The 16822-nt window shown below is 45.7% G+C and overlaps 1 long non-coding RNA gene across 1 annotated transcript in view; it reads left to right on the plus strand.

Annotated features, from left to right (window-relative positions):
* Window positions 1-16822, plus strand: part of LOC148149530 (uncharacterized) — a 69053-nt gene that overhangs the window by 25451 nt on the left and 26780 nt on the right. Inside the window, exons 3-4 of the long non-coding RNA XR_015757801.1 lie at window positions 1006-1132; window positions 13051-13185. This is a non-coding gene — a long non-coding RNA (uncharacterized LOC148149530). The remainder of the gene's footprint in view (window positions 1-1005; window positions 1133-13050; window positions 13186-16822) is intronic.

Genomic DNA, 16822 nt, shown 5'->3' on the forward strand with positions numbered 1-16822 from the left:
TGGGATTTGGGTGTCTCTGGCTGACTAGCCTTTCTTGTCCAGCCCTAGCTGCCAGTGAGCTGAGTAACTTGCTCAGCCATTTCAGAGGGTAATTGAGAGGCAAACACTTTGCTGTGGTTATGTAGTGCAGACCATGTTAGGATGGGCAGATGTCTATCTCGGAAGGACAACTGTTTGGGTTTTTTGTACATCAGCAATGGTCTCATACTTACATGTGGATTGTTAATTACTATTTTTAAAATTATTGATTTCAAATTCTACCATTTCTGATGGTGGGATTCAAACCTTTCTCCCCTGTACATTAGCTGAGGTTTTCGATTCGTGCTCTAGCAGTTATACCACTCGGCCATCACTTCACCTGCTCAATGGTTGCCCATCCCTGAACACTGACACCAGTGCATCATTAAGCTAAACCCGTTCTTCCAACACAATTGTTTGATCTTGATAACTTGCTGTACTCTAGTGATATCACTCAGTCTCTCTCCATGTGGTATCCCTCACTGTGTGGGTCTAATTGCTGCCTCTGTCAGTGTCTCTCGCTCTTGCAGCTACTCCAGATCCTGAGTCAACAGAATTCTCCACTCCAGAGAGACGCAGCAGCACAGGCCAGGGATGGAAACTGAGATTTTCCAGATCTCTGTGGGACACAGTGCCATTTTCCATGTGTAATCCTCACAGCATCAGTCTATTCCCTCCTCAGGCGACTCTCTGTGTGGAGTTTAGCACATTCTCCCCATGTCTGCGTGGGTTTCCTCCGGGTGCTCCGGTTTCCTCCCACAATCCAAAAATGTGTAGGTTTGGTGAATTGGCCATGCTGAAAATGGCCCGTAGTGTTAGGTGAAGGGGTAAATATAGAAGTATGGGTCTGGGTGGTATACGCTTTGGCGGGTCGGTGTGGACTTGTTAGGCCGAAGGACCCGTTTCCACACTGTAAGTAATCTAATCTAATCTAATCTAATCTAATTTCCCATTCTGTCTATCTCTCTGTCTCCTACACATACTCAGGAAAGTCCTGACTCAATCGACTTCCCAACTGCTGGGTGTCTCGTCAATCATCACATTGAAGATGGTTGGTCAGCCAGAGAGACAAAGGGCAGGGAGATCTGGAGCCTTCAATAAATCCTGGAGTGAGGTAAGATCACTCACAGTGCACAGGGCAGAGAGCAATGAGAGGGCTCCAAACATCGGCCAACAGTACATGACATAGATACTGTGCTTCTGGATTAGTGGTGCTGGAAGAGCACAGCAATTCAGGCAGCATCCGAGGACAGGCAAAATCGACGTTTCGGGCAAAAGCCCTTCATCAGGAATAAAGGCAGAGAGCCTGAAGCGTGGAGAGATAAGCTAGAGGAGGGTGGGGGTGGGGAGAGAGTAGCATAGAGTACAATAGGTAGGTGGGGAAGGAGATGAAGGTGATAGGTCAGGGAAGAGAGGGTGGAGTGGATAGGTGGAAAAGGAGCTGGGCAGGTCGGACAAGTCCGGACAGGTCGAGTTACTGGAGGTTAGAAACTAGGATGAGGTGGGGGAAGGGGAAATGAGGAAACTGTTGAAATCCACATTGATGCCCTGGGGTTGAAGTGTTCCGAGGCGGAAGATGAGGCGTTCTTCCTCCAGGCGTCTGGTGGTGAGGGAGCGGCGGTGGAGGAGGCCCAGCACCTCCATATCCTCGGCAGAGTGGGAGGGGGAGTTGAAATGTTGAGCCACTTGGCGATTTGGTTGATTGATGCGGGTGTCTCTGAGATGTTCCCTAAAGCGCTCTGCTAGGAGGCGTCCAGTCTCCCCAATGGAGAGGAGACCGCATCGGGAGCAACGGATACAATAGATGATATTAGTGGATGTGCAAGTCCGGAGCCTTCCACATCCATCAAAGTTTTACCTGCACATCCACTAATATCATCTATTGTATCCGTTGCTCCCGATGCGGTCTCCTCTACATTGGGGAGACTGGACGCCTCCTAGCAGAGCGCTTTAGGGAACATCTCAGAGACACCCGCATCAATCAACCAAATCGCCCAGTGGCTCAACATTTCAACTCCCCCTCCCACTCTGCCGAGGATATGGAGGTGCTGGGCCTCCTCCACCGCCGCTCCCTCACCACCAGACGCCTGGAGGAAGAACGCCTCATCTTCCGCCTCGGAACACTTCAACCCCAGGGCATCAATGTGGATTTCAACAGTTTCCTCATTTCCCCTTCCCCCACCTCATCCTAGTTTCTAACCTCCAGTAACTCGACCTGTCCGGACTTGTCCGACATGCCCAGCTCCTTTTCCACCTATCCACTCCACCCTCTCTTCCCTGACCTATCACCTTCATCTCCTTCCCCACCTACCTATTGTACTCTATGCTACTCTCTCCCCACCCCCACCCTCCTCTAGCTTATCTCTCCATGCTTCAGGCTCTCTGCCTTTATTCCTGATGAAGGGCTTTTGCCCGAAACGTCGATTTTGCCTGTCCTCGGATTGCTGTGCCTGAATTGCTGTGCTCTTCCAGCACCACTAATCCAGAATCTGGTTTCCAGCATCTGCAGTCATTGTTTTTACCTCATAGATACTGTGCTGGAGGGGGAGCACAATACAGACATACCCCAGGCTCAATCCCTGCCCATAATGTAAGGTCTGTTGTACTAAGACTAACCACACTGCAACACTGAATCTATGTCATATCTTGGTGAGCAATGTCTTCAATAATTTTTTAAATCCTATAACAGTTGCTATCTTTGTAGCCTCCTCCCTCCCTTATAATCACTTCACTAATTTGAAACGTACTGCATTCCAGCCTACCAGCCCTATCGCTGTAGCTTGCTTCAGTGTCTACAACATGCCTTATCTCAGTAGTCTCCTCCTCTTTAACTGGAGACAGAGTCATGTAGCACGGAAACAGAACCTTCACTCCAACTCATCAATGCTGACCATGATTCTGATACTAAATGTGTCGCATATGCCTGTGTTTGGCCCTTATCTCTTCAAACCTTCTCCTCTCCATGTATCTCCCCAAATGTCTTTTCCATGTTGTAATTGTACACGTTTCTCCCATTTCCTCTGGCGATCCGTTCCGTCTATGCACCATCCTCTGTGGCTAATGTTGCTGCTCAGCTCCCTCTTTAAATCCTTGCTCTCACCTCACGTTTATACCCTCTAGCTTTGGACTCACCTACCCTTGGCTTTTCACCTTACTGAGGTCCCGCATGGAGGAGAAAGTGAGGTCTGCAGATGCTGGAGATCAGAGCTGAAAATGTGTTGCTGGAAAAGCGCAGCAGGTCAGGCAGCATCCAGGGAACAGGAGAATCGATGTTTCGGGCATAAGCCCTTCTTGAGGCCCCGCATCGTTTTATAAACCTTTATAAGGTCAATCCGTAGCCTCCCCTGCCTAAGGCAAATATTTAGGACAATGTTACAAATGTCTCCAATTCATATCACAGCTCTGGACAATGAAGGAAAGTGCGTCAAATACTGCTTTCACCACCCTGTCCAACACCAATGTCACTTCCAGGGAACAATGTAACTGCACCCCTTCGTCTCTCTCTGTTCGACAACACTGTCCAGGGCCAAACCATTAACTGTGTTAGTCCTCCTTGGTTTGTCTCAACAAAACCCAACACCATATGTCAACTGCATCTTTCATTCCTTGGTCCACTGACCCCGTTGTTGAAGAGCCCCTTTGATAACCATATTCACTGCACACGACGCTATTAATTTGATCATCTGCAAACTTACTAACAATGACTCCTATATTCTCAATCAATTTGTTTATGTCGATGATACATATCAGTGGACCCAGCCCCGATCCTTATAGCACACCGCTGGTCACAGGCCTCCAGACTGAACAACAATCCCCTTCCACCACCCTCTGTCTCCAACTGTCAAGCCAATTTTGTATCCAGTTGGCTAGCTCTCCCTGATCCCATGTGATCTAACCTTCTGAACCAGTATATCATGCTGAACCCTGTCAAAGGTCCTGCTGACTTTAGTGTAGACAATGTATGGTCACCACTTCAACAAAAGCAATCAAGTTAGTGAGACCTGACTTTGTGCTGACGAGCTTTCATCAATCCTTGCCTTTGCAAATGCATGTAACTCCTGCCTGGCAGAATCACTTCCACAACCTACCCATCACTGACATCTGGCTAATTGGTCTTTAGTTCAATAGCATTCCATCATAACATTTCTCAAAAAATGGACCAAAACTATATTCTTGTCATAGTTGTACAGCATGGAAACAGACCCTACAGTTGGTAGAAAAGATAATCTCAAACTAAACCCATCCCAGCTGCCTGTTGCTGGCCCATATCCTTCCAAACATTTCCTATTCACGTACTTATCAAAATGTCTGAAAAACGTTGTTATTGTACCCACATTCACCCCTTCCTCAAGAACTTCATTCCACACTCAAACTGCCCTTTGTGTAACAATTTGACCCTCAAGTCATTCTTTTGAAGATCTCTCTCCTCTAACCGTAAAAATGTGGCCCCTTCTCATGAGACTCCCCCATCCTGGGGAAAATGCAGCTACCGATAACTCTATGTAAATCTCTCATTATCTTATAAACTTCTACAAGGTCACCTCTCAATCTCCAGGCTCCTGTGAAAAAAGACTCAGCGTATCCTGCCATTTTTCAGAACTCAAGCCTTCCATACCCAGCAATATCCTGGTAAATCTCTTCTGAACCCCCTGCAGTGGAATAAAATCCTCCCTATAACTGGGCGACCAGAACTAGGCAGAGGATTGCAGAAGAAGCCTCACTAATATCGGTACAATCTCAACATGACGTCCCAAATCTTCCACTCAGTTGACTGAGCAATAGTCAATCATGTCAAGCACTGCCTTATCCATCCTGTGATGCAAACTTCAAGAATTATGTACCCAGAGGTCGCTCTGCTCTGAAACACTAACCGAGGCACTAACATTAATTGTATAAGCTCGACCCTTGTTTGTTTTACCAAATTTATAACGTTGCATTTATTCAAATTGAATTCCCTCTACAGTTTTTCAGCCCATTCACTCATCAAGATCCCTTTGTAATCTTAAAAACTTCCTACACTGTCAACTATTCCACTCTCCAAACTTCCAGCCCATCTCACGTGGCTGTCAATTGTACAAATACCTTTGCTCGGGGCTCCACAATTTCTTCCCTAGCATCGCCTGTCTTACAGTTAATCAGGCCCTGAGGCTTTCCATACCTTTGTGTTATAAAGCTTCCAGCACTACCTCTTCTACAACATGGACTCTTTTCAAGTCATAGAGATGTACAGCATGGAAACAGACCCTTTGGTCCCACTCGTCCATGCTGACCAGAAGATCTAAATACATCCATCCCATTTACCAGCATTTGGCCCATGTACCACTAAACTATTACAATTCATATTCCCATCCAGATACCTTTTAAATGTTGTCATAGTATCAGTATCTGTTACATTCTCTCTCAGTTCATTTCATACACGCATCACCTTATGCATGAAAAAACTGTTCCTTCGGTCCCTTTTAAATCTTTCCCCTCTAAACCTAAACTTATGCCCTCTAGGTTTGGACTACCTAATCCCTGGGAAAAGGCCTTGAATGTTTACCCTATCCATACCCCTCATGTTTATATAAACGTCTGTCAGGTCACCCCTCAGTCTCCGATGCTCCAGGGAAAATAACCCCATCTTATTCAGCAACAGCCCTGGCAACATCTTGTCAATCTTTTCTGAGCACTTTCCAGTTTCACAACGTCATTCCTAGAGCAGGGAGGCTGGAATTGCAGAGAACTCCAATTGTGGTCTAACGTATTACTCTTGTTCCCTGAGTTCCCCAGTCTTTGTCCACGGTAAGTCCTGGAGTGAAAAAGTTGTTTAGGGTCTTAGCAAATATCCTACAGTTCCACACATCAATTGCCTCATTGATCTTTAAGGGCCATTATTTTGTCTCGAGTTACTCTTTTACTCAATATATTTATACAATCACTTTTGGATTCTCCTTATCCTTCTCTGCCGAGGCTATTTCATGTACCCTTTCTGCATTCCTGATTTCCACCCACAGTGTATTCCTCCAGCCCCTGTGATCCTCGTGGATTCCCTTGACCCAGCTGGCTATACCTGACATGTGCCCCCTTTTCCTTGACCAGACCCTCAATAGACAGCCAGTGTTTCCGAATGCTGTCAGCAGTGAGCTGCACACAAACAGGAACATGCTGGTGGTGATCGCTCAATTTATAATACTTTTAAAATATTCTCACTTGCCAGACTTCCCTTTCCCTGCAAATAGACTCCCCAATCACCTTTTGAAAGGTCCTGGCTAATACGATCAAGATTGATCTGGCCCCATTTTATAATTTGAACTTGTGGACCAGGCCTGTACTTTTCCAAAGCTATTTTCAAACTAATAGAACTGTGGTCACTTTGGCTAAATGCTTTCCCACTAAGCCTCCGTCCCTTTCCCTACCTTATTTCCCAAGGGGAGGTCAGGTTTTGCTGTTTCTCTTTTCAGGCCACTTACATATTGATTGGGAGTTTCTGGAACACAGTTACCAAATTCCTCCCTTGCAAACGCTGAACACTGGCAGTCCCAGTCTAGGTTTGGAAAGTTCAAAACCCCCTACCATAACAGCCCTATTATGATGATTGGTATTTAAGATCTCCCGAGATATTTAGAACATAGAACATAGAACAGTACAGCACAGATGTTGTGCCGACCACTGATCCTCATGTATGCGCCCTCAAGTTTCTGTGACCATATGCATGTCCAGTAGTCTCTTAAATGTCCCCAATGATCTTGCTTCCACAACTGCTGCTGGCAACGCATTCCATGCTCTCACAACTCTCTGTGTAAAGAACCCGCCTCTGACAGCCCCTCTATACTTGCCTCCAACCAGCTTAAAACTATGACCCCTCGTGTTAGTCATTTCTGCCCTGGGATATAGTCTCTGTCTATTGACTCTATCTATGCCTCTCATTATCTTGTATACCTCAATTAGGTCCCCTCTCCTCCTCCTTTTCTCCAATGAAAGGAGTCCGAGCTCAGTCAACCTCTCTTCATAAGATAAGCCCTCCAGTCCAGGCAGCATCCTGGTAAACCTCATCTGAACCCTCTCCAAAGCATCCACATCATTCCTATAATAGAGCGACCACAACTGGACGCAGTATTCTAACCAAAGTTTTATAGAGCTGCAGCAAGATCTCACGACTCTTACACTCAGTTCCCCTGTTAATGAAAGCCAAAACACCATATGCTTTCTTAACAACTCTGTCCACATGGGTGGCCATTTTAAGGGATCTATGTACCTGCACCCCAAGATCCCTCTGTTCCTCCACACTGCCAAGAATCGTATCCTTAATCCTGTACTCAGCTTTCAAATTCGACCTTCCAAAATGCATCACCTCACATTTATCTAGGTTGAACTTCATCTGCCACCTCTCAGCCCATCTCTGCATCCTGTCAATGTCCCGCTGCAGCCTACAACAGCCCTCTGTACTGTCAATGACACCTCCAACTTTTGTGTCGACTGCAAACTTGCTGACCCATCTTTCAATCCCCTCATCTAAGTCATTAATAAAAACTACAAACAGTAGAGGCCCATGGACAGATCTCTGTGGAACACCACTCACCACAGACTTCCAGGCAGAATATTTTCCTTCTACTACCACTCGCTGTCTTCTGTTGGCCAGCCAATTCTGTATCCAGACAGCTAAGTTCTCCTGTATCCCATTCCTCCTGACCTTCTGAATGAGCCTGCCATGGGGAACCTTATCAAATGCCTTGCTGAAGTCCATATACACCACATCCACAGCTCGACCCTCATCAACTTTTCTAGTCACATCCTCAAAAAACTCGATAAGGTTTGTGAGGCATGACCTTCCCCTCACAAAGCCGTGTTGACTGCATTTAATCAAGCCATGCTCTTCCAGATGGTCATAAATCCTATCCCTCAGAATCCTTTCTAACACCTTGCAGACGACAGACGTGAGACTGACTGGTCTGTAATTGTCGGGGATTTCCCTATTTCCTTTCTTGAAGAGAGGAATTACATTTGCCTCTCTCCAGTCCTCAGGTACGACTCCAGTGGAGAGCGAGGATGCAAAGATCTTCGCAAGTGGCGAAGCAATTGCATTTCTCATTTCCCAAAGCAGCCGAGGACAAATCTGATCTGGTCCGGGCCTGGCAACTTGTCAATCTTAATGTTTGACAAAATTTTCAGCACATCAGCTTCCTCTATCTCTATCCATTCCAGCATGCACACCTGCTCTTCAAAGGTTTCATTCACTACAAAGTTTGTTTCTTTTGTAAAGACAGAAGCAAAAAACTCATTTAGGGCTTCCCCCTACCTCCTCAGACTCCACACACAAATTCCCTATTCCTGATCGACCCTACTCTTTCTTTGACCATTCTTTTATTCCTCACATAAGTGTAAATTGCCTTTGTGTTCTCTCTAATCCGTTCTGCCAAGCCTTTCTCGTGCCCCCTCCTGGCTCTCCTCAAACCATTTTTGAGCTCCTCAGTTTCTCATGTTTGTTCCTCAGTCTCCCACTCATTATTAGACGTCAGCAGTACCGTCATGTCAAAGTGATGACCCATTCTTATTTCTCAGCTCCACTAACGTAGCTTCACTGGGCGATCCCACAGGAATATCCTCTCTAAGTACTGCTGTGATGATTCATGCAATCAAAACCCACCACCACGCATCCTCTCTTGCCTCCCCTTCGATGCTTCCTGCAGTCTCTCTACCTTGAAACAATGAGTTGCCAGTCCTGCTTCTCCCTCAGCTGTGTTTCTGTGATAACTATAAACTCCCAGTCTGATGTTCCAGTCCATGCCCTGAGTTCATCTTCCTTAGCTGTCAGGCCCCTTGCATTGAAATACATGTAGTTTAATAACCAGTTTTCCCCCATTCCCTGCTATGTTCTTGCCTGCCTTGCCTTTTGAAATCACTGTCTTTAACTTGTGTACCAGCCTCAATCTTCTTTCTGGCCTTACGACTGTTTAAGGTCCAACACCCTGCCAGACTAGGCTATATCCTCTCGAGCAGCTCTAGCAATTTACCCCACCAGGATGTGGGTCCCTCTCCTGCTCCCAGTTCAGGTGCCTTTCCCACCGTGTCTCCCTGTGCTGACACCTTGGGCGGCACGGTGGCACAGTGGTTAGCACTGCTGCCTCATAGCGTCAGAGACCCGGGTTCAATTCCCGCCTCAGGCGACTGACTGTGTGGAGTTTGCACGTTCTCCCCGTGTCTGCGTGGGTTTCCTCCGGGTGCTCCGGTTTCCTCCCACCATCCAAAAGATGTGCAGGGTCAGGTGAATTGGCCATGCTAAATTGCCCGTAGTGTTAGGTAAGGGGTAAATGTAGGGGTATGGGTGGGTTTCGCTTCGGCGGGTCGGTGTGGACTTGTTGGGCCGAAGGGCCTGTTTCCACATTCTAATCTAATCTAATCTAATCACCTTCAGGGATCTGTGGACTAGTCCACCAAGGTCCCTGTATTCCTCAGTACTCCGCAAGGTCCTACCATTAATTATGTCTGTCCTTCGCTTATCGTACCTCCCACAGAGTATTACCTCGCCTCGATCAGAACTAAACTGTGGGTGGCACGGTGGCACAGTGGTTAGCACTGCTGCCTCACAGCGCCAGAGACCCGGGTTCAATTCCCGACTCAGGCGACTGACTGTGTGGAGTTTGCACGTTCTCCCCGTGTCTGCGTGGGTTTCCTGCGGGTGCTCCGGTTTCCTCCCACAGTCGCAAAGATGTGCGGGTCAGGTGAATTGGCCATGGTAAATTGCCTGTATTGTTAGGTTAAAGGGGTAAATGTAGGGGTATGGGTGGGTTGCGCTTCGGCGGGTCGGTGTGGACTTGTTGGGCCGAAGGGCCTGTTTCCACACTGTAAGTAATCTAATCTAATCTAAACTCTGCTGAGATTATCATCCAATTGACATCAGACTGCAGACGGAGACTATCCTCCTCACTGTGAACAACACCCTCACCTTTCATGTCATCTGCAAACCTACTCTTGATACCTTCTGCTTTCACTTCAAAGTTACTATTTGACAGAATAAGCAGCAATGGTTCCTGCACAGATCCCTGTGGTACATCCAATGGTGAAAGTATTCTGTCCACCAGTTTTGCATCCAATTTGCCAACTTGCCTTGGAACCCAGTCCTTTTGGACCAGCCTTCCATGATGGATCTTGTTAAATGATTTATTCAAGTCCGTGTAAACCACATCATCTGCACAGCCCTCATCAATATACTTAAGCACCATTTCAAAAAAACTGAACTGAATTCCTCAGACAGTATCTTCCTCTGCCAAATCCGTGATGACTAAACCGAGTTGATCCTTACCTTTGCAAGTGTTGATTCATCCTCACAATTGTTCCCAATAATTTCCCTCCCCCTGCTATCAGACTATCTGCTCTGTAATTACCTGGCCTATCCCTGCTGCCCTTCTTGAACAAAGGAACCACATTAGCGATCCTCCAGTCATTCAGCACTTCACCTGTGGCCAGCAAAGTATTATATTTATCCACCAGGGCCCCAGCAATCTCTGGGTAATTAGCATGGGGTCAAAGAATGCTGGTCCAGGCAGTGACACCCACATCCCATGAAAGAATAAATAAAAATACATATGTCCCTCCTTACCTCTGACACACCTCACAGCTGCAGCAATCCTTACTGGCTTTGTAACACCATTCAGGTCCTGACCACTCTCTGTAACACTCTCACCACCTCCAGCACCTTCACCTCTCCCTGTTCCTATCGTGTCATTAAACCCTGACAATGATTTCCCCTTCCCACTGCCCTCCCCCTGCTAGCAGACCCTTTACAATCCCTTCAAAATTTACTCCTAAAACACCCTCTCATTTCAGGATGTTAAGTACTTTGTAGTGATCTTCTCAGCCTGATAATTTAATATGATCCATTTTGTCCTGAGTGAGGGACCAGTGGGGATTTCTTGCTGAGTTTTTGTCTGTTTCAGTGGAATGACCTTTTGAGTGTTTTACACTGTTCCTTCAAATGTTTTCCACTGTTCATTTACAGACACATATTTCAGTCTGTTTAGCCTGTTTACCTTGGTCAGTTCTCCTCTCCAACTCATGTAGTTGTCTATTTTTGTTTCTAGTTGTAGCTTGTCCTTTCTGTGATTTACTTTAAAACTTTATATTTCTTTAAACTGCACTTTATCACAATTTCACAGAGGATCTCTCCAGGTGACATTACTCATTCACTACGTTTCATCACACAACGGTCGCTCTGAGATAGTTATGTCCCTAGCCAGTCGCACAATTTGTTATTCAAAGAAACACTGAAAACTAATTCTCTGAACTCCTCTTCCAATATCACTCTTGCCAGTGTGACTGTCCCACATTTTGTGAATATTGATGTTTCCCAAAATTATCACAATGTGTTTGTTAAAAAAATTCCAATGAGTTCCTATGTAATGCAGTGATGAGCAACGGAATGCTGTTTGGTGGCTAAAACTGTTCTACTGCTTGTGTACTTGGCAAGTAGTAGCCAGAATTTACATTCAGACTGACTATACTTCATAACCTGAGACCAAATGCTTTCTCTGTGATGCCTTGTTTTTCCATTATTGTTAGTGTTACCCATTTTGCCTGAGTTTCCACAAGGTTGTGATCCATTGAATATCTATGTCCACCTTTTGTTCACCCTGTAACCATGTCTCTCTGGTGTCTAAATCTCTTTTATATCAGTGTCACAAATCTATCTGCCTTATTGATAAGACTTCGTCCACTCAAAAAAAAGACATAATTTACTCTTTCCCACAATGTCCTGTCAGATACCTATTCACTGATGTACAGGTTAAGTTAAACTCTGTCCCTTTCGGTTCCTTTCTGCTTGTCTTCAGCCACATTCCCATGCTGTTCCGATGCTTCACGTTTTCTCTTTGGATTTGGAAAGCTCCTTTCACCTGGACCCTGTCCCTGCATCCTCTCTGTCAGTTTAAAGCCCTGCCCATAAACCTACTGACGTGATTGGCCAGGACACTGGTCCCAGCACTGTCGCAGTGGGACCATCCTATTGGATTTTTTTATAAATCAGGTAGGGGATGGGGGTGTCTCTGGCTGACCAGCCTTTACTGCCCAGCCCTAGCTGCCCTTGAGCTGAGTAGCTTGCTTGGCCATTTCAGAGGGCAATTGAGAGGCAAACACTTTGCTGTGGGGATGTTGTGCAGACCACGTGAGGATGATCAGATCTCGTTGTCGAAAGGACAAGTGGGCGGCACGGTGGCTCAGTGATTACCACTCCTACCTCACAGCACCAGGGTCCCAGGTTCAATTCCAGCCGCGGGCGAATGTGTGGAGTTTGCACATTCTCCCCGTGTCTGCGTGAATTGCCTCCGGATGCTCCGGTTTCCTCCCACAGTGCAAAGACTTGCAGGTCAGGTGAATTGGCCATGCTAAATTGCCCGTAATGTAAGGTGTATTAGGTCGAGGGAGATGGGCCTGAGTGGGTTACTCTATGGAGGGATGGCGTGGACTGGTTGGGTCGAAAAGCCTGTTTCCACACTGTATGGAATCTAATCTAAGGGATTGTAATTTTTGTACATCAGCAATGGTTTCATATTTGTTTATGGATTGTTAATTGCTATTTTTAAAATTATTGATTTTAAATTCCACCATATCTTATGATGGGATTCAAACCTGCCTCCCCTGAACATTAGCTGAGGTTTTGGACAAATGCCCTAACAATAAAGTTACTAGGCCATCACTTCATCTGCTCACTGGTTGCTCATCTCTGAGCACTGATACATGAAGCTAAACCCATTCTTCCAACATGATTGTGTGATCCTGAAGTCTTCCAGCACTCCGGTGATATCACACAGTCTCTCTCCATGTGGTATCCCTCACTGTGTGGGTCTAATTGCTGCCTCTGTCTGTGTCTCTCACTCTTGCAGTTACTCCAGATCCTGAGCCAACAGAATTCTCCACTCCAGAGAGACGCAACAGCACAGGCCAGGGATGGAGTTTGGGATTTTCCAGATCTCTGTGGGGCTCATTTCCATTCTCCTTGTGTAACCCTCACTGAATCAGTCTAATTTCCCATTCTGTCTATCTCTCTGTCTCCTGTAGGTTCTCAGGAAGTTACTGACTCAATAGACTTCCCAACTGCTGTGTGTCTCATCCATCACCTCAATGAAGATGGTTGGTCAGCCAGAGAGACAAAGGGCAGGGAGATCTGGAGCCTTCAATAAATCCTGCAGTGAGGTAAGATCACTCACAGTGCATAGAGCAGGGAGCAATGAGAGGGCTCCAAACATTGGCTAACAATACATGATATAGATACAGTGCTGGATGGGGAGCACAGTTTAGACACACCCCATGCTCAATCACCACGTCTACTTTAACTTATGTTGCACTGAGACAGCATCGGGAGTTCATAGTTATCAATCCAGCCCTGCGCTGTCTTAGTGAGCATCAGGACAACAGAGGTTAAAGCAGGCCTCCGATGAGAGGTTGGGAATGTTGCCTGGGATCTTTCTGTTCTGTGTTCTCCCTCCAATACTGTACTAAGACTCACTACTTTGCAGCACTCTATCTATGCATGGCTTGTGCACTAGTGTCTTCAGTCATTTTTAACTCCTACAATAGTCCCTGTCCCTGTAACCTGCTCCATTCGTGATTAGTCCCTCCACATATTTGAGATGTACTGCACTCCAGACTACCATCCGCATCGCTGTAACTTGCTTCAGTGTCTACACCATGCCTTATTTTGATACACTAATCCTCTTTAACTGGATACAGAGTGATACAGCACGGAAACAGAACCTGTGGTCCAACTCCTCAATGCTGTCCATGTGTCCTAAACTGAATGAGTCTCATTTCCCTGCATTTGGCCCTTATCTCTTCAAACCTTCTCGTCTCAATGTACCTGCCCAAATGTCTTTTCCGTGTTGTAATTGTTCTTGTTTCTCCCATGTGCCTGAGGCTGTCTGTTCCATCTATGCACCATCCTCTCGAGATAATGTTCCCCCTCAGCTCCCTCTTAAAATCCTTGCTCTCTCACATCCCGTTTATATCCTCCAGTTTTGGACTCACCTACCCTTGGATATTCACCATTCTTAGGCCCCGCATGGTTTTGTAAAACTTTATAAGGTCACCCCGTGGCCTCCTCTGCCCAAGGGAAATATGTAGGACAATGTTACAAATATCTCTAACCTATGTAACAAAGTGCTGGCCAATGTTGGCAAGTGTGCCAAATGCCACTTTCCCCACCCTGTCCACCTGTGATGCCATTTCCAAGGAACAATGTAACGGCACCCCTTGCTCTCTGTCTCTCTCTCTCTGTCTCTCTCTGTTCGACAATACTGCCCAGAGCCTTCCATTAACTGTGTTCATCCTCCATGGTTTGTCTTAACAAACTCCAACAGCTGAATTAAACTCTATCTTTACTGCCCACGACACCATTAATTTGATCATCAACAAACTTTCGCACAATCACTCCTATATTTTCAACCAAATCGTTTCTGTAGATGATGCACATCAGTGGACCCAGCCCTAATCCTTTCTTTAAATAATGGAATAAAACCATATTCTTGTCATAGAGCCATACAGCATGGAAACTGACCCTTCAGTTGACACCCAACATAATCTAAAACTAAACTCTTCCCAGCTGCCTTTTGCTGGCCCATATCACTCCAACCCTTTCCTATTCACCTGTTTATCCAAATATCTTTTAAATGTTGTAATTGTACCCACATTAACCCCTTTCTCAGGAAGTTCATTCCACACTCAAACCACCCTCTGTGTAGCAAATTGCCACATATCCTTTTTTGAACATCTCTCTCCTCTAACCTTAAAAATGTGACCCCTCCTCTTGAGACTCCCCCATCCTGGGGAAAAGGCAACTAGCATGAAATCGATCTATATACCTCATTTTTTCATAAACCTTTATAGCATCATGTCTCAACCTCCAGGCTCCAGTGAAAAAAGACTCAGTCGATCCAGCCATTTTTCAGAACTCAAGCCTTCCATACCCAGCAATATCCTGGTAAATCTCTTCTGAATGCCCTGCAGCTTAATAATATCTTCCCTGTTAACTGGGCGACCAGAACTGGACAGAGTATTACAGAACAGGCATCGCAAATGTCTGTCCAATCTCAACATGACGTCCCAAATCCTCCACTCAATGGACTGAGCAATAGTCAGGCATACCAAGCACCGTCTTATCCATCCTGTGATGCAAGCTTCAAGAATTATGTACCTGAACCCGGAGGTCCCTCTGCTCTAAAACACTAACCGAGGCCGGAACATTAATTATATAAGCTCTACCCTTGTTTGTTTTACAAAATGCATTGCCTCGCATTTATTCAGATTGAATTCCATCTCTAGTTTTTCAGCCCATTCACTCCCTTCATCAAGATCCCTTTGTAATCTCAGAAAACATCCTTCACTGTCCATGATGCCACCCTCCAGCCTGCCAACCCATCACACATGGCTGTCAGTAGTACACATACCTTTGCTAGGGCTCCACAATTTCTTCCCTAACATCCCACAGTGTCCTGTGATACACTTAATCAGGTTCTGGGACTTGCCATACCTGTGTGTTTTAAAATCTCCAGCACCACCTCTTCAATAACATGCACTCTTTTCAACTCATAGAGATATACAGCATAGAAACAGACCCTTCGGTCCCCAACTCATCCAGGCTGACCAGAAGATCTAAATAAATCCATTCCCTTTTCCAGCATTTGGCCCATATACGTCTATACCCTTACTATTCAGATGCCCATCCAGATACCTTTTAAATGTTGTAATTGTATAAGTCTCCATTACTTTCTCTATCAGCTCATTCCATACACACATCACCATGTGTGTGAAGAAGCTGTCCCTTCAGTCCCTCTGTAAACCATTCACCTCTAACCTTAAACCTATGCCCTCTAGTTTTGGACTCCCCAACTTCTGGGAAAAGGCCTTGAATGCTTACCCTATCCATACCGCTCATGTTCATATAAACCTCTATAAGGTCATCCCTCCGTCTCCGATTCTCCAGTGACAGTAACCTCAGCTTATTCAGCAACAACCCGGGCAATATCTTGTTAATCTTTTCTGAGCCCTTTCAAGTTTCACAACATCCTTCCTGTAGCAGAGAGACTGGAATTGCAGAGAACTCCAATTGTGGTCTAACGTATTACTCTTGTTCCCTGAGTTCCCCAGTCTTTCTCCACAGAAGTTCTGGAGTGAAAAAATAGTTTAGGGTCTTAGCAAATATCCTGCAGTTCCAAACAATGATGGCCTCATTGATCTTTAATGGACACTATTTGTCCTGAGTTACTTGTGCACTCTTAGTATACTGATACAATCACTTTTGGATTCCCCTTTCCTTCTCTGCTGAGGCTATTTCATTTAGCCTTTCTCCATTCCTGTTTTCTACTCAAAGTGTATTCCTGTAGCCCCTGTATATCCTCAGGGATTCCCTTGATCCAGCAGGCTATACCTGACATGTGCCCCCTTTTCCTTGACCAAACCCTCAATAGACAGCCAGTGTTTCCGAACGCTGTCAGCATTGACCTGCACAAAAACAGGAACATGCTGGCGCTGATCGCACAATTTAACTCACTTTTAAAATATTCTCACTTGCCAAACTTTCCTTTCCCTGTAAATAATTCCCTTCCCTAATCACATTTTGAAAGTTCCTGGCTAATACGATCAAGATTGGTCCGGCCCCATTTTATAACTTGCACTTGTGGACCAGGCCTGTCCTTTTCCAAAGCTGTTTTCAAACTACTAGAACTGTGGTCCCTTTGGCAAAATGCTTTCCCACTCACATCTCAGTCCCTTTCCCTACCTTAATTCTTAAGTGGAGGTCAGGTTTTGCCCCTTTCTCTTTTCAGGCCATTTACAT

Source organism: Chiloscyllium plagiosum, unplaced genomic scaffold (assembly GCF_037043375.1).
Source record: "Chiloscyllium plagiosum isolate Xiang-an unplaced genomic scaffold, Cpla_swu_hap1 HiC_scaffold_8, whole genome shotgun sequence".
Lineage (NCBI taxonomy): Eukaryota > Metazoa > Chordata > Chondrichthyes > Orectolobiformes > Hemiscylliidae > Chiloscyllium > Chiloscyllium plagiosum.